A 21,261-nucleotide genomic window follows, 5' to 3' on the forward strand; every position below is an offset into this window, starting at 1 on the left:
GGAGTCGGACTGCAGGCGACTCCCGATTTGGACCAAATTGAGGTCGTGGTGACCAGCTGTTTCGACGAAGACAGCGTCGACAGTCTCACCGACGAAGTCCGAGTGTCGGACGGCTGTCCGGCCCTCTTGCGACAGACTCTGGAAAAGAATTTTCATGCCTCTTCTCGAAATAACTACGCAATTTCTGCGACAGACTCCCAGCATTGTTCCTGTGTTTGTGGTGATTCGCGATCGTCAGAAACTTTTAAAAATATTAGTGAAAGAACATGTGCCTTTTGTCAAACACACCTACAAAATAACGCGAATTCGGAAGATACGATCGACGGTCCGACATTCGAGGGCGCCGTCGGAGAGGAATTCGGACCGAGTGACGGACATTCCCGTTCACGGACTATGGTGCCTCGTTCGGACCGCGGAACAGACGATGCGTCGGAAAGGACGCTCGGACCTCTTTCGGACGCGGGAGCCGAAGTAACATCCGTTCCCGAATCTCATTCGGACTCGGGAGCAGACGACGTACCCGGAAAAATACGTCAAGCTCTGGACTCGTTAGTGAGATGCGTCGAGGAGAATTTATCGGACTTTTCCGGAGATCGGGTGACCGGGAATAATCCGGAGCCGGAGAAGCTGACGATCGGGAAGAGGAGGATGGCCGAGCTGAAGGAGAGTCCCTTCTCCAAGAAGAAGAGCAAGTGCGTCAAGAAGCTGGGAACGGCGTCCTTGGTGGGAGAGAGAGGGAGGGGAGGGACGTCCGATGGACGTCTGGGAGATTTCGGGGAGTACGAGGAGTTGGCGTCCACTAAGGGACTGGTTTTCAAAGACAACCTCGACTTGTGGGTGAGTCATTTCGCAAATATTGCTATTACTTTTTTATTCATTGTGTCTGACATTTCAGCATGGGCAGTGTTGCCAGATTGGGGGAAATTTCCCCATTTTGGGGAAATCTGGTACTCTCTGGGGAAATTTTGGGGAAATGGGTTTTGAGGGGAATTCTTTGGGGAGAAATTTACAAAAATCATACAAATATATACAAAAATCATAGTTTAAATGTACATACAGAAGCAGAGTAGTAAATGCGAGTAGAAAAAAAATATTTGGTTGTTTCTTATCTCTCGGTCAAGCGCTCGTATTTATGACTAGTGGCACCCGCACGGCTTTGCCCGTAGAAGAAAATTAAAAGGCATTTTGGATCCCCTGTATATTTACAAATAATGCATGATGAATTTCTCGCCAATTGGCTTGTCCACGCCACGGTTCCACATTATGAGACCTTGGTCATTTAGTCATCCATCTTATGATATTTTTGCTCGTGAAAATGTTCTTAAAATTGGAAAGAAAAAGAACAAAATTGAATTTTCGAAGAATCGCTTAAAGGTGCACACCCTCATGCTACAAACTAATTCTTTGCCAAATTTCATGAAAATCGGTCGAACGGTCTAGGTCCTATGCGCGTCATAGAGATCCTGACAGAGAGAGAGAGATCCGGACAGAGAGACTTTCAGCTTTATTATTAGTAAAGATAAAAAAAGATAAAGATAAAGAAGACAAAAAAAAAAAAACTAAAGTGGGAAGAAAAAAAAAGTTTGGGAATTTTATAAGAAAATTTGGCTATTTGGGGGAAAAAAATTTTTTCAAGAGACAAAAATATCAGAGGAAGTCGATTCATTTTATGAAAATATTAGTGGGAAAATAATTTTTGAATTTGGGGAATTTTGATAGAAAACATCGCTTTTTGGGGGAAAAGTTGGAAAGGAATAGGGGAAATCTGGGATTTGACCATCTGGCAACACTGAGCATGGGTGCCACTTTTCAGTACCGAGGATGTTGTTCCAAAAAAAAGCAGTTGGTTTTTTGTCCTTAAATTAAAAGTTTAACTGCAAAAACTTTCCTTTGAAGAGCAGAAATCTCTTAGCCAATTTTTATTTATGAGATTGAGATGGAATTCAGTCCTCGGTACTGAAAAGTAGCACCCATGTGTGATCCTATGTGGTGATCATTTTTGCCTTTGAAAAACATAGATCCAGTATGAATGTACCGTAGAAGAATGTCTCTAAACTGCTGATAGATAAAACCTAATTCTTCAGAAATAAACAAGTAGTTAAGCTATGTTCCGCATTCAGCATTCTCTGGTAAATTAAATTTCGGAACTTTTTATCTATCCGCCTTTCTCAAAGCTAACGAATAAAAAAAATTGTGTTTTCAACAAAATACAGATTACCCCTGAGTGTATCAATAATTATGATGGATAAGATGTGATGGCATAATACATTTATATCAAAAGTCAGTTGAATTCTTTTCAAAAACAATGACAACATTTTGAGGCATGGACTTGAGGAATGAATGTATTTACACCCTTGTGCGAATTAATATGGTATCAAGCCATTTTTTTTTACAAAATCGCATGTATTTACATCATATAATTATAAAATCAAAATCACTACTTAATATGCCCCCCCCCCCCCCCCAAGGACGGATCCAGAAATGTTTCAAAGAGGGGGCGGTTGATTTTTTGACTCGCACTTTTATAGATGCTTGGGAAAGGGGGGGGGGGGGCGGGGCTGGAGGCACCACAGCATTTTTATCTGATGCAAATAAAGTATGAAACTTAGCCAAGGAGGTCCCTGAGCCTATTCCTTTTTCGTTTGAAAGAGTTATTCTAAAATTGCGTTTTTGAAACTTCAATTTCCTATAATTTCGTTGGAATGCTTTGTAACCCTATCCCTCTCGGCATCATCGAAGGCAGTATGAAATTGAACTTTATAGACTTCAGTTTCGAAAAGTTAGGAGAGGAAAGTCGCCGAACCCATTCTTTTCCCTAGAACAACCTGAGATGTTTACAATCGCGTTTTTAAGACTTCAGTTTTGCTGAGTGGCCAGGAGAAGTCCCCCTATTATCGTTAAAGGCAGTCCAAAACTGCCTTTTTGAAACTTCAATGGCGAAAAGTTTCCGGGAGGAAGAGTCGGACCTCATCCCTTTCCTCAACGTCATTAAAAATGATCTACACTAGCGTTTCAGGACTTCAATTCGGAAAAATTGCCGCCCCCCCCCCCTTTTTTGTCCAGCACCACTTTCACTCTACTGGGCATAGAGTCAACTAGAGTTTTTCACTTTTCTTTGAATTCTTGATCTCTAAATTTCTAAATTATGGAAATCCTGGAAAGTCATGGAAAAAAGATTAACAAATTTCAGACTTGGGAAAAGTCATGGAAAATTAATATTTTCATCAAAAGTCATGGAAATTTATTTTGAGTCATGGAAAAATGTTTTGGGCAGCAATAAAGTAACAACAGCTAAAAGAGCATTAGAAATCTTGAGCGATTTAACAGTAGTGCATGTAAAAGCTGTTAATACAGTGAAACCTGTGTAAGTTGACCACTTGCGGTGCAGTACTTAGGTGGTCAACTTAGACAGGTGGTCAACTTATAGAGGGTAGTAACGAAAACTGTTTTTTTCTTTTGTTTGTTATTTCTTGCCCTATGCATTCATTTTTTAAATAATTGGAATACTTTAAACTAACTTTCATTGTTTAAAATTAGTTTAAAACAAAAAGTAAAAATGTTTTTAAATATTTTCAGAGATTATTTACCAGAATGAGGCGTAAATTATCAAATAAATTTAAAATTTCTGTAAATCGACCGAAGAAAAAAAGTCTCATTGCTTATGGAAAACTACTTACTTGACATTAACAATTCCTAAAAATTCATAACAAGTCAAAAGTGACTTAAATTCTTCATTTGATTTTTTCTTGTACATTTGTAACAATGGTAATCTACTTTTCAACAAAATAACTCCTTATTGAAGTTTGGCGCATTTTCTGGGACTTAACATAAGCCCAATGTTTTTCGATAGAAACATAAATATTCATTGTTTTTTTTTTTTTTTTTAATGCCTAGTTGCTTATTTGATGCATAACTGATTAAACTTTTAGTACAATCTAATGCTTTTGCCAAGTGGTCAACTTACGAAGGGTTTTTTACAATACTCCAAATCAAAGCTGGTGCATATTAGTGGTCAAGATAGAGAGGTGGTCAAGTTACAGAGGTTTTCCTTCATTATATAAGATAGGACTAATTCCGTTCCTGACAAAAGCGGTCAACATAGACAGGTGGTCAACTTACAAAGGTGGTCAACTTTACAGGTTTTACTGTACTTGAAAAATGAACATTCCCAAAAACAAATCCGAGTTTAGGAATCCTATTGCATCTGCTTCTGTGTTACAGCCACTCGTCTTTATCGTAATCTAATTTCCTGCTGGGACATCACTAATTTTGTAATTCAACATTATTTTCAGCACTTCTTACATGTTATATTATGTAGTAGTAGACTTGCATGTTCTTGATTTTTCCAACACCCATTCAGAAAACATAATTCAATTACATCCGAGTTTATTTCAACCACTTGTAAAAAAAAAAAAAAACATTAAATTTATCAGAGTTTCTCTTAATCAGTTGAAAGCTTTCCAAAGTAAAGACTTTAGTCATAGAAATAGGAATATTCTAATAGTCAAACAGTGATGCCTAACATACAGCTCTCAAAACTGATCCCCCCATGTGGCCAGCTGAAATACAGGGCTCATAGGAGTCCTCCTATATATCCTATATTTTCACAATTTGTCAGATATTCTCCTATATTTCCTATATTTTCTCACTAACTCCTATATTTTTTTCATTAGATGTTAAATGCTATCCAAAAATCCAAAACCTTTGATCCATTTTTTTCTTTTTTTCTCCCTTGCACTGTGCATTTTTACATCTTTAATGTTGGCATACATACTAAACTCCTGTTTATTTTTATGAAATGTACAAAATATAGATACTTGCAACTTTTAATTATAGTTTTACTTGCAACTTTTAACTTGTTTTCAATTAATGAGTTTACTTTGTAATTTTAATAGTATAACATGTTAACTTTAAGTGTACTGCTGTAAAGATTTTGAAAACTTTTAATTTTGTCACATATAATCTTACATGTAGTATAAATGACCGGTCGTAGCTCAAAGGATTGTTTTGGAAAATGCATTTTCAGATTTTGGTAACAATTTAACTTTGAATACCCAAAATGTTTCAAAAATTGGTCTTCATCTCAGATTTTTTTTGGCTCATTTTTTTTATCTACTCTATTACGGGTACAAATTGGAGAGGATAGTAAGTGGTTCTATGCTCCACTTGGGCTCTTCTAACACCCTCTTTCCTTTGACAGATTACGTCAAATTCACCCTTTATACAATATGTGTGTACACACACATATATATACACACATTAACTATAAGTTATGGAATGAGCACCTGGTAATTAAATCATCAGCCACTTATGAATTAATTCCTCAAAAACGAAACGAAATCCAGTTTTAAGATTAAAAAATTGCAGAATATTTGAATCAAGCATGTCCCTTAATTATGCCCCTTGATGTCCCTTAAATGAATCAAGCGCATGAGACTGACACCATTTTTCTCTCTCCAAAAAACCTGATGCATTAGAGCAGTCTTTTTTTTTCTTTGCCTTTGTTTAGTAAAATTAGTTTTTTTTTCTGTAAATAGTGAAACGAAGGGGCCACAAAGCAGAATGCTACTAAATTTGCGATGTACGTCGCAGAACAGATGCCTGAGCTGCAGAACAATTCTGTTCAGATGTGAGAGGAAAACTGACAAATTTTCTGCAGAAATTCTGCAAATTTCTGCAGAAATCGCGATGCAGAAAATCTGCAGAAACTGGGGTGGAGAAAATATGTCGAAACTGCAGATTTTCTACAAGCATCTTCCAACTCAAGATCGAATTTTGCAGAAATGCTGCATAATTCGTAAAATTAGAAGAAAATCTAAAATTCTTGCAAATTACGATAATTTGGCGGAAAGCTCGCGATGTTGAATTCGATAAGTCCTTTGTAGGACTTTTACAATCGATCTTCATCCACTGCATTTTCCGCCACACACGTATGTTTTGGAAACATGCCAACATTGAAACACATCCATCGCCAGAAATTGCGTGTCACAATTAAGATTTCAATCCCTTTGCATCCAGAAAATATTACAAATATTTAGAAAGTTTTGAAGTGTTTTATTATATGCAACCAAAACTCTACTCATTTTATTTATTAATTCAGTAATTTCTTTATTTAGTAACATTATTTTAATTGCTCCTTCATGCCATGTAAAATTAACCAAAAAAAAATGTGGTTTGACACCTAGGTTCGAATTTTTATAAAATTTTGTATCTTTGCTCTTTCTATGCATTTTAGAAAGCACATAAATTATTTTTGGAGAATCTCAATCGGTTTAGGTTTGACACCTTGTTAAAGTTTTTTTGATTTTATAGTTTTCATGATCAACTAATTTTACAAATTCAGTGCTCTTTAATTAGTCATTTGGTTGAAAGCTGTGATGTTTCCGAAAATATTTCATTTCCACAGAAATAAATAACAACAGTCCAGTTTTTAAAAAAAAATAAGCAACTCCTATATGAAACGATTTTGATTTTTGCCACCCAATTTGTGGAAAATGTCACGTTTTTTCGCGTACAATGCTTGAAATACTTGCAGAACAGTTTTGGTCAAATGATTTTACGTTGCAGAACATCGTAAAGTATTATAAATAGTGAAACGAAGGGGAGGCAAAGTGTTGCACACTTTTTGTAACGGTTTTCTCATGATATGTCCAACAGAACCAATGAGACAAGAGAGACGTGGAGTTGACTTTTCATTGGTAATGTTAGCATTGAAGCAATGAGGTACCAATGCCGAGGACTATGGGTAGATTTATGACATTGAAAAAAGATTTTCCAAATTAATTATTATCTAGTTTTAGCAATCGATGAGAGATGCATTTTTCGAAGCACCTAAGTTAAAATCTGAATTTTGTAATTGCTTTTTCATACTGCTTTGTGATAACTTTTTTGAAATAGTCAAAGAATGGATAGTTTGAGTATGCGGTATACTTCTAAAAATATATCCATTGACAAGAATTTAATAAAAGTCTCTGAAATTGTATGGATTCCTCGTTAAAAAAAAAAGAAAAACACGCACACACAATTTTGCTTAATTGAATCAAAATTGTCTTAAACAAACATGATTCATGTAAGCAACTGTGAGTACAAAAATTCATTTGCTCGCACATCTGTGACTCTTCACATTACTATGACTTCATGCACTATAGAATTGTATTGATACTGGTGTTTTTTTTTTTTTTCTTTTTTTTTTTGGTACAGTGCTCCAAACATATTAGATGCTATACTTTTTCGAAGTTCCTATGTTTTTATACCAAACTCCTTTATTTTCCCTTTAAAACTCCTATATATTTTGCTCTCAAACTCGGAGTTGGCAAAAACCCGGGTTTTTTTAAAAAAGCCCATGGACCCAGGGTTTTTTTTGGGTTTTTTTAAATAAAACCCAAAAAAACCCAACTAAAGTTGGGTTTTTTAAAAGAAATGTGGGTGTTTTTGTCTTTTTTCGGGAAAATGTGGGGTACTTGTAGCATATTGTAGCGTAAGTATATGGGCAAAGTGCAAAAATTGTCTTCGGGTAAAAAGAGATGGAAAACTAGTTAAAATTCAGAAAGTATCAAAGACAAAAAACCCGAGAATGGTGAAGTTTCTGATTTTTTAATTTTCATTATTACCAACAGTAAGGCAAAGTTATTTCTCAAGTGATAAAATCTATTGTTCGTTTTAATTACTACATTTTTTTTGCATTTTACTTTATTGTATTTCATTTTGTTATGCAAAACTACAGTAGAACCTCAAGTGGTTTAAATCCCTTTTTACTGATTTCCAGCTTAATCAAGACATTTCTTTGAATTTTATGTTGCCTGTTTTTCTGTTTCTGTGTACAGAGTAAGAAATATTAAACTTTTTTGTAAGGTAATGAAAATACTGTACCTCTTGTTTTCTGTCGACCGTTTGAAAAATCTGTTTATTTCTAAAAAATATATCTTGTGTTTATTTGAGACTTGTGACGTGTCGGTTAGCAGAAAATAATTGACATGAAAGCCTTTTAACTAGATTAGTTTCCTCTGTACAATCTACAAATATTGAGAAAATCAGACATGACAGGACTTGGTCAAGATAATTTGAGTCATTTATTGACTAGTTGAAGAAAAAAGTTAAATACATTTATTTAAAATCTTTGAAGTATTTTTTTAATGCTGTTAAGAGTTAAAAAATACTATTAAAGTTCGAAATTCATTTTTTACGTTCATTGTCTCTGGTGAAGAACAAATAAAAAAGAAGTTTAAATTGTGAAAGTATTTAAATTAATTAATTTTTTAAAAAACTTCTCAGAAAATTTTAAAAAACCCAAAAGTGGGTTAAATAATGGGTTTTTTTAAATGGGTTTTTTTCAAAAAAACCCATTGGGTCCAACCCAATTGGGTCCAATTCGGCCAACCCTGCGTCAAACTCCTATATATTTTGCTATCAACCTCCTATATTTTTCCTTTTAAACTCCTATATATTTTTTTCCACCTGCTATGAGCCCTGGGAATATCTGATTTGGAAAAACGAATTTATTGACACTGGCTTTACTCTAATAAACAAAAATAGTACTGTCAAGTTACATGGATGATTAGAAGCACTATTGATACCAAAGGGCAATATTTTATGAAGTAAATTTATTATTGGAAACTTAGTAATGACTCTTTCAAACTTTGTCCCATTCATTACTATTCTACCATATTTATTAAATATCTATTAGGCATTTAAACATCAGTGAATTGTTTCATTATATTTTTACTTTGCTCAAATTTATATAATAAAGACAAATAAGAATAGTTTATTAGTTTCTGCAGCGTGCACTGATATGTTTTCAGTCACAAGTAAGTGCTTCGATGAAGTAGTTGCAGTCATGTAAAAGTTTTGCTGATGCTCGTTTCCGAAAAAAATTGGCAAGTTTGACATTAAATAGTACTATTCTCTTCGTGTAACAAGGTCATGAAAATTTTTATAAAGTCATGAAAAAGTCATGGAATTTCTTCATCCGAATAGAGTATGAATCCTGAATAATTCCAATAATTAATAGGGTCTGCTTCCTCTTATACAATTCTAATGTTAACTTAATTGCACTGAAATATCTACCAACGTGCAAGTATAAAAGGTTAAAGCCAAAAATAAAAAGGCAATAATGACTGAAAACATTGTTTTGAATATTGAATTGATATTGGTGTTGAATGGAATTCTTCAAGACATAAGAATTTGCTCTTGGTCAAAGGCAAAATAATTATTAAAATAAATAAATAAATAAATCATTAATACAATTCAATTCTGATGCTCTTGTAGATAACTGAAGGTTAATCGCTGTTTATTTTTATCAGATATTTATCACTTTATATATTTGATATTTATGGTATTTATTTCATTCATAAATTAGATTGTTATTAAACTCATAAATGGCTGATTAATTTTAAAATTGAATTAAGCAATGTGAGCCACAACTTGAGTGTGTGTTTTTATAAGTATACAAGGTGTCTATGAAGTCCTCGACACATTTTTAAAATTTGTTGAAAAGCAACAAAGTGTCATATGAGCATACACAGGGCCCAATACAGACTGATTTTGCTACCGTTTTTTGGTACTTTCACAAAATTCAAGTAATAAAATCAGTAGTTTCAAAAAACATCGAAAATTTCACAAAAATTCACATTTTAAAATATAAAATTTGTTTCCCTGTTTAAAACAAAATTGACTCATAAAATAAAATTCTAAGCAGGTTTATATGAACAATCGCTTAAAAAGAAACCTTTTTGTAGTATTTTAACCAATTTTTAACTGTTTCTCGCCAAAGTGTATTTATGCAATAGTATCGCAATCTTTCAGCATCTGTTTTGGAAAACCGTTTTTCTCATCATTTCCTATATTGTACACAGTACATAGCCTATTAAGCCGAAAATACGATGGTATTTTTTGTACTTCTTAGGTTTTTAGCTCCCCAAACCCTCCCAAACGAAACCTGTTAAAAATAATCCTGGAGGGCATTTACACTTTTGGAACTAAAATCTCACTTGTTCTACTTCTCTTTTACAAAAATGAGGATGCCTCTAAAATTTCACAAAAACAATGCTGATAAAAAAGAACTTTCACAAAAATAGAATGATGCAATACTTTCACAAAAATAGGTAGCAAGAAAAAAAATCCTGGATTGGCCCCTGCATAAAGTTTGCTCCATAATGCTTCACAGGTTCACGAATGTTTTATGACATTGTAAAAACAAAAGAAGAAAGTAAGAAAAAGGAAAAAGTAATTACAGTGAAACCTGTGTATGACGATACTGTCTATAACGATAACCTGTCTATAACGATATTTTCCTTGGTCCGAGCAAAATGTGAGCATAAATAATCAAACTGTCTATAACGATAACCTGTCTATAACAATATTTTTTTAGGTCCCAACAGTATCGTTGTAGACAGGTTTTACTGTATCAGGTGGATTTTTTTACCACAGTGAAACCTGTCTATAACAATACTGTCTATAACAATAAACCTGTCTATAACGATATTTTCCTTGGTCGGAGCAAAATGTCAGCATGAATAATCAAACTGTCTATAACGATAACCTGTCTATTACGATATGTCTTTTAGGTCCCAACAGTATCGTTGTAGACAGGTTTTACTGTATCAGGTGGATTTTTTACCACAGTGAAACCTGTCTATAACAATACTGTCTATAACAATAAACCTGTCTATAACGATATTTTCCTTGGTCGGAGCAAAATGTCAGCATGAATAATCAAACTGTCTATAACGATAACCTGTCTATTACGATATTTTTTTAGGTCCCAACAGTATCGTTGTAGACAGGTTTTACTGTATCAGGTGGATTTTTTTACCACAGTGAAACCTGTCTATAACAATACTGTCTATAACAATAAACCTGTCTATAACGATATTTTCCTTGGTCCGAGCAAAATGTCAGCATGAATAATCAAACTGTCTATAACGATAACCTGTCTATTACGATGTGTCTTTTAGGTCCCAACAGTATCGTTGCAGACAGGTTTTACTGTATCAGGTGGATTTTTTTACCACAGTGAAACCTGTCTATAACAATACTGTCTATAACGATAACCTGTCTATAACAATATTTTTTTAGGTTCCAACAGTATCGTTATAGACAGGTTTTACTGTATAGTGAAACCTGTGTATAACAATACTGTCTATAACAATAAACCTGTCTATAACGATATCTTCTTTGGTCCGAACAAAATGTGAGCATAAATAATCAAACTGTCTATAACAATATTTTTTTAGGTCCCAACAGTATCGTTGTAGACAGGTTTTACTGTATAGTGAAACCTGTGTATAACAATACTGTCTATAACAATAAACCTGTCTATAACGATATCTTCCTTGGTCCGAGCAAAATGTGAGCATAAATAATCAAACTGTCTATAACGATAACCTGTCTATTACGATATTTTTTTTAGGTCCCAACAGTATCATTGTAGACAGGTTTTACTGTATACATTATCACTGTATCATCACAGTGAGAAAAGCAAACGTCATGAGAGGTGTTTCCTCATTTTATGAATCGGAAATAGATACCTTTCATTAGCAGAGTTCAATGCGTTGGTGGATGAACTCGAGTAGCGTTTAGATGTGGTTCAAGCAACAGACATTGAACTCTGGTGATGAAAGGTATTGCTTTCTGTTTCATAAAATGGTGAAACAACCTCACATGAAGTTCGTTTCTTTCTTATTGTGACGATACAGCAACTACGTATCATTGCATTTTTCCTCTTTTTAATTTTTTTTTTTTAAGATGTCTTAAAAATATCTTGAATGTATGAACTATACCGCATATTCATGTTTCTATGATTTTTCAAAATGTGTCGAAGACTTTTCGTACACCCTGTATAACATAATAACTGAACTAAATCACTTTCTCATACAGTAGCAGACCGTTATAACGCCGACCTGTATAACGCAATTCTCTATAAACCGCACTACTTTTCAGAAGTAAACAATACGTTTTGAAGTTTAAAAAATCTCTCTGTTTTGCTTTGCAAAAAAAAAAAAAAATTATTAGGCAAATTAAATTTTGAAAGTTTTTTATCTTTGCATCTTATTTCAAAGCTTTTAAAAAGAAAATTAGTAAACAAAAGTAGTAAACAGAAAATACCAGATGGCTCTTAAAAATGCAGCTGTTATGCAAACCATGAAGCTAGCAGAAGTGCAGGATTTTGATTGTGAAACATATTTGTGAATAACTAATTGTAATATTGATGCTTTAATACTGATTGCAGATAAAACTCATTCTGAAGTGCTAATATATTGATATGTTCTGAATATTAGTTTCAAAATGTGTGAAATGATCTACATAACGCAAAAACCTGTATAACGGGAAAGCTCTGGTCCCAAGGTGTGCATTATAACGGTCTTCTACTGTATTTAAAAAGCTTTTTTTGTCCTCAATCATCATTGAGGAATCAGTTTTCACATTTTTAAAGAACTTTTACGGCATCAGCATCAGAGGTGATCAGTTTCCGCAAAGGGGGTGGTCTGAGAGGTTGGGTCCTTCACGGCATCACTTGCTTTTATTTCGCCGCTTATTTGCTCTTCAGTATGAGAATTGTCTTGAAGTGTGTACTGATTGTTGTTGGTTTCTCTCCAGAAATGCAGAACTCTTCAGAACGAATCCTCCAGCTCCTCGGAAGTGAACAGCTTGGAATCCCTCCATTTCGATCCCTTCAGCCTGACCTCCGTAAACACGGTGAGTCCCTTTTTTTAGTCCTTTAAAGTCCTTTTTTTTTCAATTTCAAGTCCTTGAGTGGTATTTTTTTTGTTGTTGAAATTTTGGTTTTTTCACTTCCTTTTACAAAAAAGGAAGTATTGTATTTGCGAAAAAACTTTCACTCAAAAATCGGCCTTCATTTCCATTTTGCTTGCCCCCGAATGAATGTTGATTTTTTCGCCACACGTGGGTATACACCTAAGAACGTATAGACACCTGAAGCAGTGTTTGAACTAGAGCGCGGGATTTCCCCCCCCCCCCATAAATTCTTAAACTCGATAACGAACCCTATACCAAGAAAGTGGAGAAAATAAAAAACATTTCAAAATCCATTTTCATTTTGGAAAGATGAAAACATTTCAATAAAGAGTCCGTCAATTCAAAGCAATTCAAGTTACATCGACGAATTCCGATTCGCTGGCATCAACGAATTCCGATCCGCCGACATCACACGATTCCGATCCGCCGACATCAACGATTCCGATCCGCCCACATCAACCGATTCCGATCCGCCCACATCAACCGATTCCGATCCGCCGACATCAACCGATTCCGATCCTCGGACATCAACCGATTCCGATCCGCGGACATCAACCGATTCCGATCCTCGGACATCAACCGATTCCGATCCTCGGACATCAACCGATTCCGATCCGCCCACTTCAACGATTCCGATCCGCCGACATCAACCGATTCCGGTCCTCGGACATCACACGATTCCGATCCGCCGACATCAACGATTCCGATCCGCCCACATCAACCGATTCCGATCCGCCGACATCAACCAATTCCGATCCGCCGGTCGAAATGCGATCCGAAAGCTGCTGGAAACGACAAGTCCGTTTTCGAAAGGTATAGGCAATTTTTTACTTCAACTTTTTGATCGTCAGAAAAAAGTCTTTGTGCTGTAGAAATATTATTCTAAACAATGGGGACCGAACCAAATTCGGATAATTCGATCCAGAAAATGGTCTATTTAAAAAAAATAATTGAGAGAATGTCTATGTTACTTAGTTGTAAAATATTTTATTAAAAATGAAATAATAAAATAAAATTGCAAAATTACTGAATAATTATTTAAAAATGTGGGGTTGATATTATACTAAAAAAATTATAATTTAAAAATGAATAAATAGAAAATGAATTATAAAAAAATTCTAAACAAATATTCAGAACTTATAAAAATTCTCCCCCAAATTCAAAAAATCCCCCCCTGGAATCTGAAGTAAAGGGGGACATTCCCCCCTAGAAATTGAACCCTATTTCAAACCCTGCCTGAAGAATTCGTTTTGACGATCCCCGAGTTAAGTACAACGAATTTTCTCATGACGTCCGTATGTAGGTGTGTATGTATCTCCAATAACTCGAGAACGGCATGTCCTAGAAAGTTGAAATTTGGTACATAGACTCCAAATAGGGTCTAGTCGTGCACCTTCTCTTTTGGTTGCATTCGGATGTTCCAAAGGGGGTCTTTTTGGGGTAAAATCATTGTTGATTTCAATGTAAACTCAAGCGGTGCTATAATTTGGCAAACACTTGGCAATAGATCGCCAAGCTTTTGTCGCCAACTTGGCGGGTTTTTTTTTTTTTTAAATCCGGTTTCAATTTGGCCATATTTAGAGAGTTAACCATCGAATCACATTAAAACTGCATATATTGCGAAAATTTATCTGCATAGAACGTTTTCTTTGCTTCGGTTCGCGAAACAAACTTGTTTTTTATTTTCCAAGTACCCATTTCCCTCTATCTTCCTCTTATCCGTTTGTATTTTTCTTCTAAAAAATAGGAATGTTTTTTTTTTCCAACCGTACCACGATAGCTCCAATTGTTTTGACAGCTAGCATTCAAAATTATTGGTGGCTTCATTCGTGTAGCATTGTCTCTTGTTCTGAACAAACAAGTTTTATATTTTAAAAAGAAAAAAATCGGTAAAAATAGCGCTCCGAAGTACATCACTTCTGTCGTCATAAAGACCGCGCATTATTTCCAAAATTGGACATAAACAACAATTTAACTGAAAAAAAAATTTTTTGGGAAAATAAAAACATTTCTGAATTCATGTCTTTTTTAATTATTTTTATTATTATTTATTTTTTTTCCCCTTTTTGCTTATTCTCTCAATTTCATCAACTAAAAGTAAGACTTTCAACTGAAGGAAGCATGTTGTGATTTGTATTTGGAAGCATTGATGTGTAGGTGTTTTTACATACAGACACCCACACATACACACACAAAAACTAACACACAACTACCCACACATTCATGCCTGCACACAGACACAAACACATATGCCTACACACACATACACATACCCGACCCCCCACAGACACAAACACACATGCCTACACACACATACACATAACCCCTACACACAAACACATACACACACAAAAACTTACACACAACTACCCACACATTCATGCCTGCACACAGACACAAACACATATGCCTACACACACATACACATACCCGGCCCCCCACAGGCACAAACACACATGCCTACACACACATACACATAACCCCTACACACAAGCACATACCCCCCACACACAAACACACACTCGTGATTGCGAAAAACATAATTTGAATTCAAAATGTCAAAATTCAAATTAATTTTCTTTTTTTTTTTAATTATTTTTGCTTATTCTATCAATTTCATCGACTAAAAGTAAGACTTTCGACTGAAGGAAACCCCATTCAAGAAATCCTTACTTCTGTTTTAAAAATCCTTCTTACACTCAAACCTTTGTTGTTAAATTCATCATGCAAAGTCTCCCTAATTTTCATTTATAAATGTCGGCGGGTATTTATTATTAATTTGTCTTTTTCCAATGTGTCTCTGCAGGTGTGTTGGAATCCCAACTTCGGTTCTCGCTTCTGGATCTGTACCGGGGCCCAGTCTGGTATAGCCAGGATATCCTGTCTGGCCGACATCGTTCCTTCCACCGAGGACCAGTCCTGATGTCCTCGGACCCGAGAGTCGGCGATAAGTGTGTCCTGTTTCAAAATGTAAATCTGAATCCTCGTCTAAGAGATGGGAGCGAAAGAGAGAGAGATTCGGAAGTATCGCGCAATCCTGAATGCATGTGATTTTTCACTCGAAGATCACAATCGTTATTCACCAAGCCCCCCCTCCCCCCCAACCTGTCAACTTCTCTTCTTGGCAACCTGTCGTCAAGTGACTTTCTGAACGTGGGAAAGGGTAGTTCGATGGCTTAATACCAACTCCTTGATGATCCACGCACCAATTCACAAAAGTATTGTTTCGGGAAAATGTACGATCGTCCACCCTTCGACAGTGTCAGAAATAAGAATTTAAATTTTGGCATCAAGACGATGCTTCGGTTCAGTTTCTAGGCGCCATTTTTTATTAATCAAATATCGGAACTTAAAAATATATTTATTTAGTTGAAAGTCCTATGTATATATCTGGTAGCATAGTTGAAAGTTCAAAGTACACTGAAAAAAAAAAAGGTTTTTTTAATGACGAAGTTGACTATACAGTCGGCTCTCTGTTTAACGACTATCGAGGGACCGTAAAAAATCGTCGTTAAGTGGAAAACGTCTTTAAATAGAATGCTTTTTACACTGCAGTGGACCATCCGGGACCGCAAAAAAGCCGTCATTGAATAGAGAAAGTCGTTAAATAGAGCGTCGTTAAACAGAGAGCCAACTGTATATTAAATTAAAATTACTTTTGTAAATAACATAAATGCTACGGAAATAACTTCATGTCAATGAACTGTTTATTTGAAAAACCAGTCGAGCAAAAAGCTCTAAAATTTGAAAAAAAGCCTTTGTATTAAAATTTTTCTATAAGGATTATAATGTTTTGAACTATTTAAAGGGATACCAGGGTTCGTAAGCTCCTTCAAAACTCCTGCAATACTCCTTCATTTGAAAAATTTTTTTGAAGGGCCCTTCAAACTCCTTCATTTTGGTTTTAACTCCTTCAAAACTCCTTCTTTTTTAGCTCAACACTACATAATCTTCCTCTATGACAGTCACTTAAAATCCTTTGATCCACAACTTAACTTTGTCACAAGGGCTAAGGTATAAGAGCGATTTTAATGTAATAATTTCATATATATTTATTTTTTTTCATCAGGATGTGATTTACAAATTGGTCATAGAAATCATAAAAGTTGAAGGTGAGAATATGCTCTGTTATTTTTTCAAGTTTTATGATTATTGCTTTTTCTTCCACCACACTCTCAGCAGCGAAAGTCAGTTTGGCTAATTATCATTCAAATATGTAAAAATACATAAGTAGATGAACTATATTTAGTGATTTTGTTAAAAAAACAATTCACAGTTATAATATTGTGAAAAGTATCGTCCTCATGTGATGTCATGCCTTGAGAGGGAGACAGGTTCATGAAAATGTCACAAGAAGAGGGTGGGTGACAAAAAGTGACATCAGACGGTTAGTATAACAATATGTTTGTAAAAAATATGGCATGTGACAAGAGGATGAGTGACGTGAAGTGTGACTTTGTGACAAAGGGGGAAGGGGGTCAAATATGTTGGAAAAAAGTGTGACATCAATCACATTTAATGACACTCCATTAGTACTCCTTCAAAATCTCATTTTACTCCTTCAAAACTCCTCCAAAACTCCTTCATTTTATTTCCGATATTGAGTACGAACCCTGGATACATGTTTTGGTATATTTCTTTCAATAAATGATGTTGTAATCATCATTGAATAATTTATATGGTGATATAGATGTTTTTCCCGAAATAAGCAATTTTGTTGCTTGATTGGTTTTTGAAATAAACGATTCAATTGATGATATCGTCAGGAAAAAAGAGTTTTGATGCAATCCAAATCTTTAGGCATCTCATTTGACTTCAAAGTTCAAATCTAAGCGTCAAATCGATCATTTCGGTCTCGAAATGTGACTGATGACTTCTTATTTCTGACACTGCTCTACGACTGCAATGGAACTACAGTAGAAGACCGTTATAACGCACACCTTGGGACCAGAGCTTTTGCGTTATATAGGTCATTTCACACATTTTGAAACTAATATTCAGAATATATCTATATGTTAGCACTTCAGGATGAGTTTTATCTGCAATGAATATTAAAGCACCAACATTACAATGAGTCATTCACAAATAAATGTGTTCCACAATCAAAATCCTGCACTTGTGCTAGCTTCATGGTTTGCATAAAAGCTGCATTTTCAAGAGCCATCTGGTATTTTCTGTTTACTATGAGCACTAATTCTAAATTTAAAAGCTTTGAATTAAGATGGAAAGATGAAAAACGTTCAAAATTTAATTTGCCTAACCATTTTTATGTTTGCAAAGCAAAACAGAGGGATTTCTTAGACTTCAAAACCTCTTGTTTACTTCTGAAAAGTAGTGCGGTTTATAGAGAATTGCGTTATACAGGTCGGCGTTATAACGGTCTTCGACTGTATCGTAGTCTCTACAGCAATGAATCAAAATAAAATTTAATATAAACGAACGTTTAAGCTCGTATTTGAAATTTTATGACATTGTAAAAAGCTTTTCTTAAAGATGTTGTTCCGACTACTGTAAGTATAGTATGCGATGGCATTCGCTATTATGTGGTATGTGTGATTGAAATATTGCGTGGCCTTATGCTGTTTATGGGAAGTCGAGATATGGGGAATATCTCGAGCGATGTTTTATTTTAGATAATGGCGTTTGATTGAAATTTACAAGGCTAAAAGTGTATCATTTCATGTGCAGCAAAAAATAAACTCTATTTCACACTATCTATAAAAATTTTCCCTATTCGCAACTTTCAATGTTAGAAACTCTGTTGTGTATGTGTAAACGTGGGTATATTTTTTTATATAAATCCAACCATGGGCGCCCATATGCAAAATTGTAAGGGGGGAGGGGGGCTCAGATGTTTTAACCATGGTTTAGCAGGATATTTTTCCCTTAGAAGCAGATTTCAGGACAGATTTATAGTTATTAAAATTTGACATTATTAATAACTTATTCATTAATTGCGGGAATAGAAATGTTTTTACATTTTTGCAAAGAAAAAGTACTAAAAGCAAGGAAGTTCTCATTTCTAAGGGGGGGGGAATCGAGCCCCCCCCCCCCTTGCCCCCCATTTGGGCGCCCTTGATTCCAGCAAAAATCCCTAGAAGAAGCAAACCTTTTCAGTCTATTCCTTAAGCCATCTATTCCATAGATGACTATTTTTAACGCTGATCCACTTTTTCAAAACTGAGTTCAATCACACAGCAACATTTTTTAAAGTTATTAATCAGAAGATTTAAGAAGGGTATTAACAATTATTTAGATTTATAAAAAATATTACGACACTAAATTTAGAATCAATAACAAATCTTGTCCGTAGAAACACAAGAAAAATTCCAAAAATATTAAAAGGAGCTGCAATTTAAGTGATCCAAAATAGGGGGCTGGTTCTATACAGGTGGTTGGCTAATTTCACAAAACTGTTTGGCTATATTCTTAAAATTCCAACTGGACACCCTGCCTAAAAAATTAGTGTCAGAGATATTAAAGATTTGCTCTTTTACGGGAAATCTCAAAAACCCTTTGGGGGAAGGTTCAATGAAAAATGTTTTCTTTGAACAGATTCAGTCAAGATTGAATTTTGCTCGAAATGTATGGGAGGGTACTGTCTGATTACATGGAAAGGCTAATATCCGGTTTATAGGCGGAAATGGACGTATCTATTAGTTGATGGGGGTGTTAATTGGTTTGTTTCAGATGTGCATTTTTGCATCTCTATTATTTAGCCTTTGTTTTGTAAAAATGAAAATTTGCACACAGCAACATTTTTAAAATCTGAAATATATTCGATCTACATTCTCATGGCAAAAATTAATTTATTTATTTTATTCACAACAAAGTTTTGAGCTTACCATTTTACTTTTACGTTCCTGAACGAAATGAAAATATTTTCTTTTCTTTTTGTTGTTTCCATGGTAACTATTTTTGTCTTCCATTATTTTATTTTTGAGAATGCAATAAATGAGTAAGGCACTAGTGACATTATAAAACGCGTGCATCGATATCCCATCGTTATTTTCCCATCTCCCCTGCCAGACTCATTCAGATGGAATCGTCTTTACTTGGCAGATTGCCAAATTACATACAATCCGTAGTCAAACGGTATGTCACCTTCGGATCAAAAAGTCAAACTGTGTCCTATAAATAGACTAGGGTTGGATTTCTGGAGGCTAGGGGTTGAATTAAGCCACTTGAAAGATATGGAAATTGCAAACTAGTTTCTTTTCTTCTAAAAAGTGGATCACTTTTGTTAGGTTCCCGATCAACATTCTATGCAACGTTCCTCGTCGAGCAATAAACGAGCGTTCGGGTGATCGCCCCCCCCCCCCTTTTCTGCATTCTAATAAATGACTTGCATTTTCTTGCAATGTGCTGTACATATGTTGTAAATACTGTCGAGTGCAATGTTTCTCTGCATTCGATCAAGGCCACTGCCGGGAAATTTACCTCTGTTTGATACAGAAATAATGCTTTGTAAAGGAGGAGTGTTTAGTGATCAGATCAGTCCCTTGAAATCCATGAAACTTCTGTCAAGTACCCTTTTCGGAGCAGTGTAACTATATTTTGTCGTGAAAGAGTTCGATGGCATTTGTGTTAAGAAAAAAAAAATCTTAATTTTATTTAACTTTATAAGTAACGACTGCATTCAAAATTATTTTCCTTTTTATTAGTTGAACACAATATTTCAACCTTTTTTTACTCTATAATCTTCATTGTTATAACTTAAAAGCGTGTGTGTGTATGGAAAAAATATCAGGACTTGATTCGTAGCTATAACTCTAATACATCCTCAGAAAATACATTTTTCTGAGGGGCAACCCTGTAATTACCTTTAAAAAAAAACACTTTGCCATTGCCATACTTGCCAACTCCACTGTTTTTAATGGGAGGCTCTCGTTTTTTGCTTTCATCTCCCGATTTCCCGTTTTTGCAGTTTTTTTTCTCAATCATCAAAAAGTTTCACTTTCTTCTCAATAGATGGCCCCCTTTTCTAGTCCACCAATGTCGGTGAATAAGAATTTTTCCAATTAATAGCTCATTTGGTAAAAATTAATTTTTTGGAAGCTTTCCACATTGCAATTTCAACGAAGCACGTGCTTTGCCGAAAATTGCAGCAGATTTCAATCCTTTTGCATCTTGAAAATATTTCAATTATTTTTAAAATTTGAAGTTGTTTTAACATGTGCTACCCTATACCTACTTATTTTACATTTTATTTTCATTATATATTGATTTTTTTAATCCGGATTTTACCAGATTTTAGTAATTAAATTTTTGTAGCTACTTTTTTGGTAGAGACGAGGGGATGTACGAAACTTTAAGCAAATTCACACCTTATAATTTTGTTTGTTCCTTTGCAGTATATTTTTCTTGCTACTACCAATTAGCTTACACGTGCAAAAAATCCCCATTTCACTTTAAATTTAGTATTGATGTTATTTAAAAGCATAATTTAATAATTCTGTTGTGAAGATATGTCGCTGGTGAATCGCCTATATATCTCTAGTGGACTCT

General features: G+C 34.8%; 1 long non-coding RNA gene across 1 annotated transcript; it reads left to right on the forward strand.

The window, feature by feature from the left end:
* The first annotated feature begins 722 nt into the window (after positions 1-722).
* LOC129233032 (uncharacterized) lies at positions 723-15,780 on the forward strand. The gene is made up of 3 exons (XR_008581422.1): positions 723-837; positions 12,595-12,693; positions 15,560-15,780. It is a non-coding gene; the product is annotated as an uncharacterized LOC129233032 (long non-coding RNA).
* The last annotated feature ends 5,481 nt before the right edge of the window (positions 15,781-21,261 follow it).

The sequence above is a fragment of the Uloborus diversus genome, unplaced genomic scaffold, assembly GCF_026930045.1.
Source record: "Uloborus diversus isolate 005 unplaced genomic scaffold, Udiv.v.3.1 scaffold_15, whole genome shotgun sequence".
NCBI classification, from domain to species: domain Eukaryota; kingdom Metazoa; phylum Arthropoda; class Arachnida; order Araneae; family Uloboridae; genus Uloborus; species Uloborus diversus.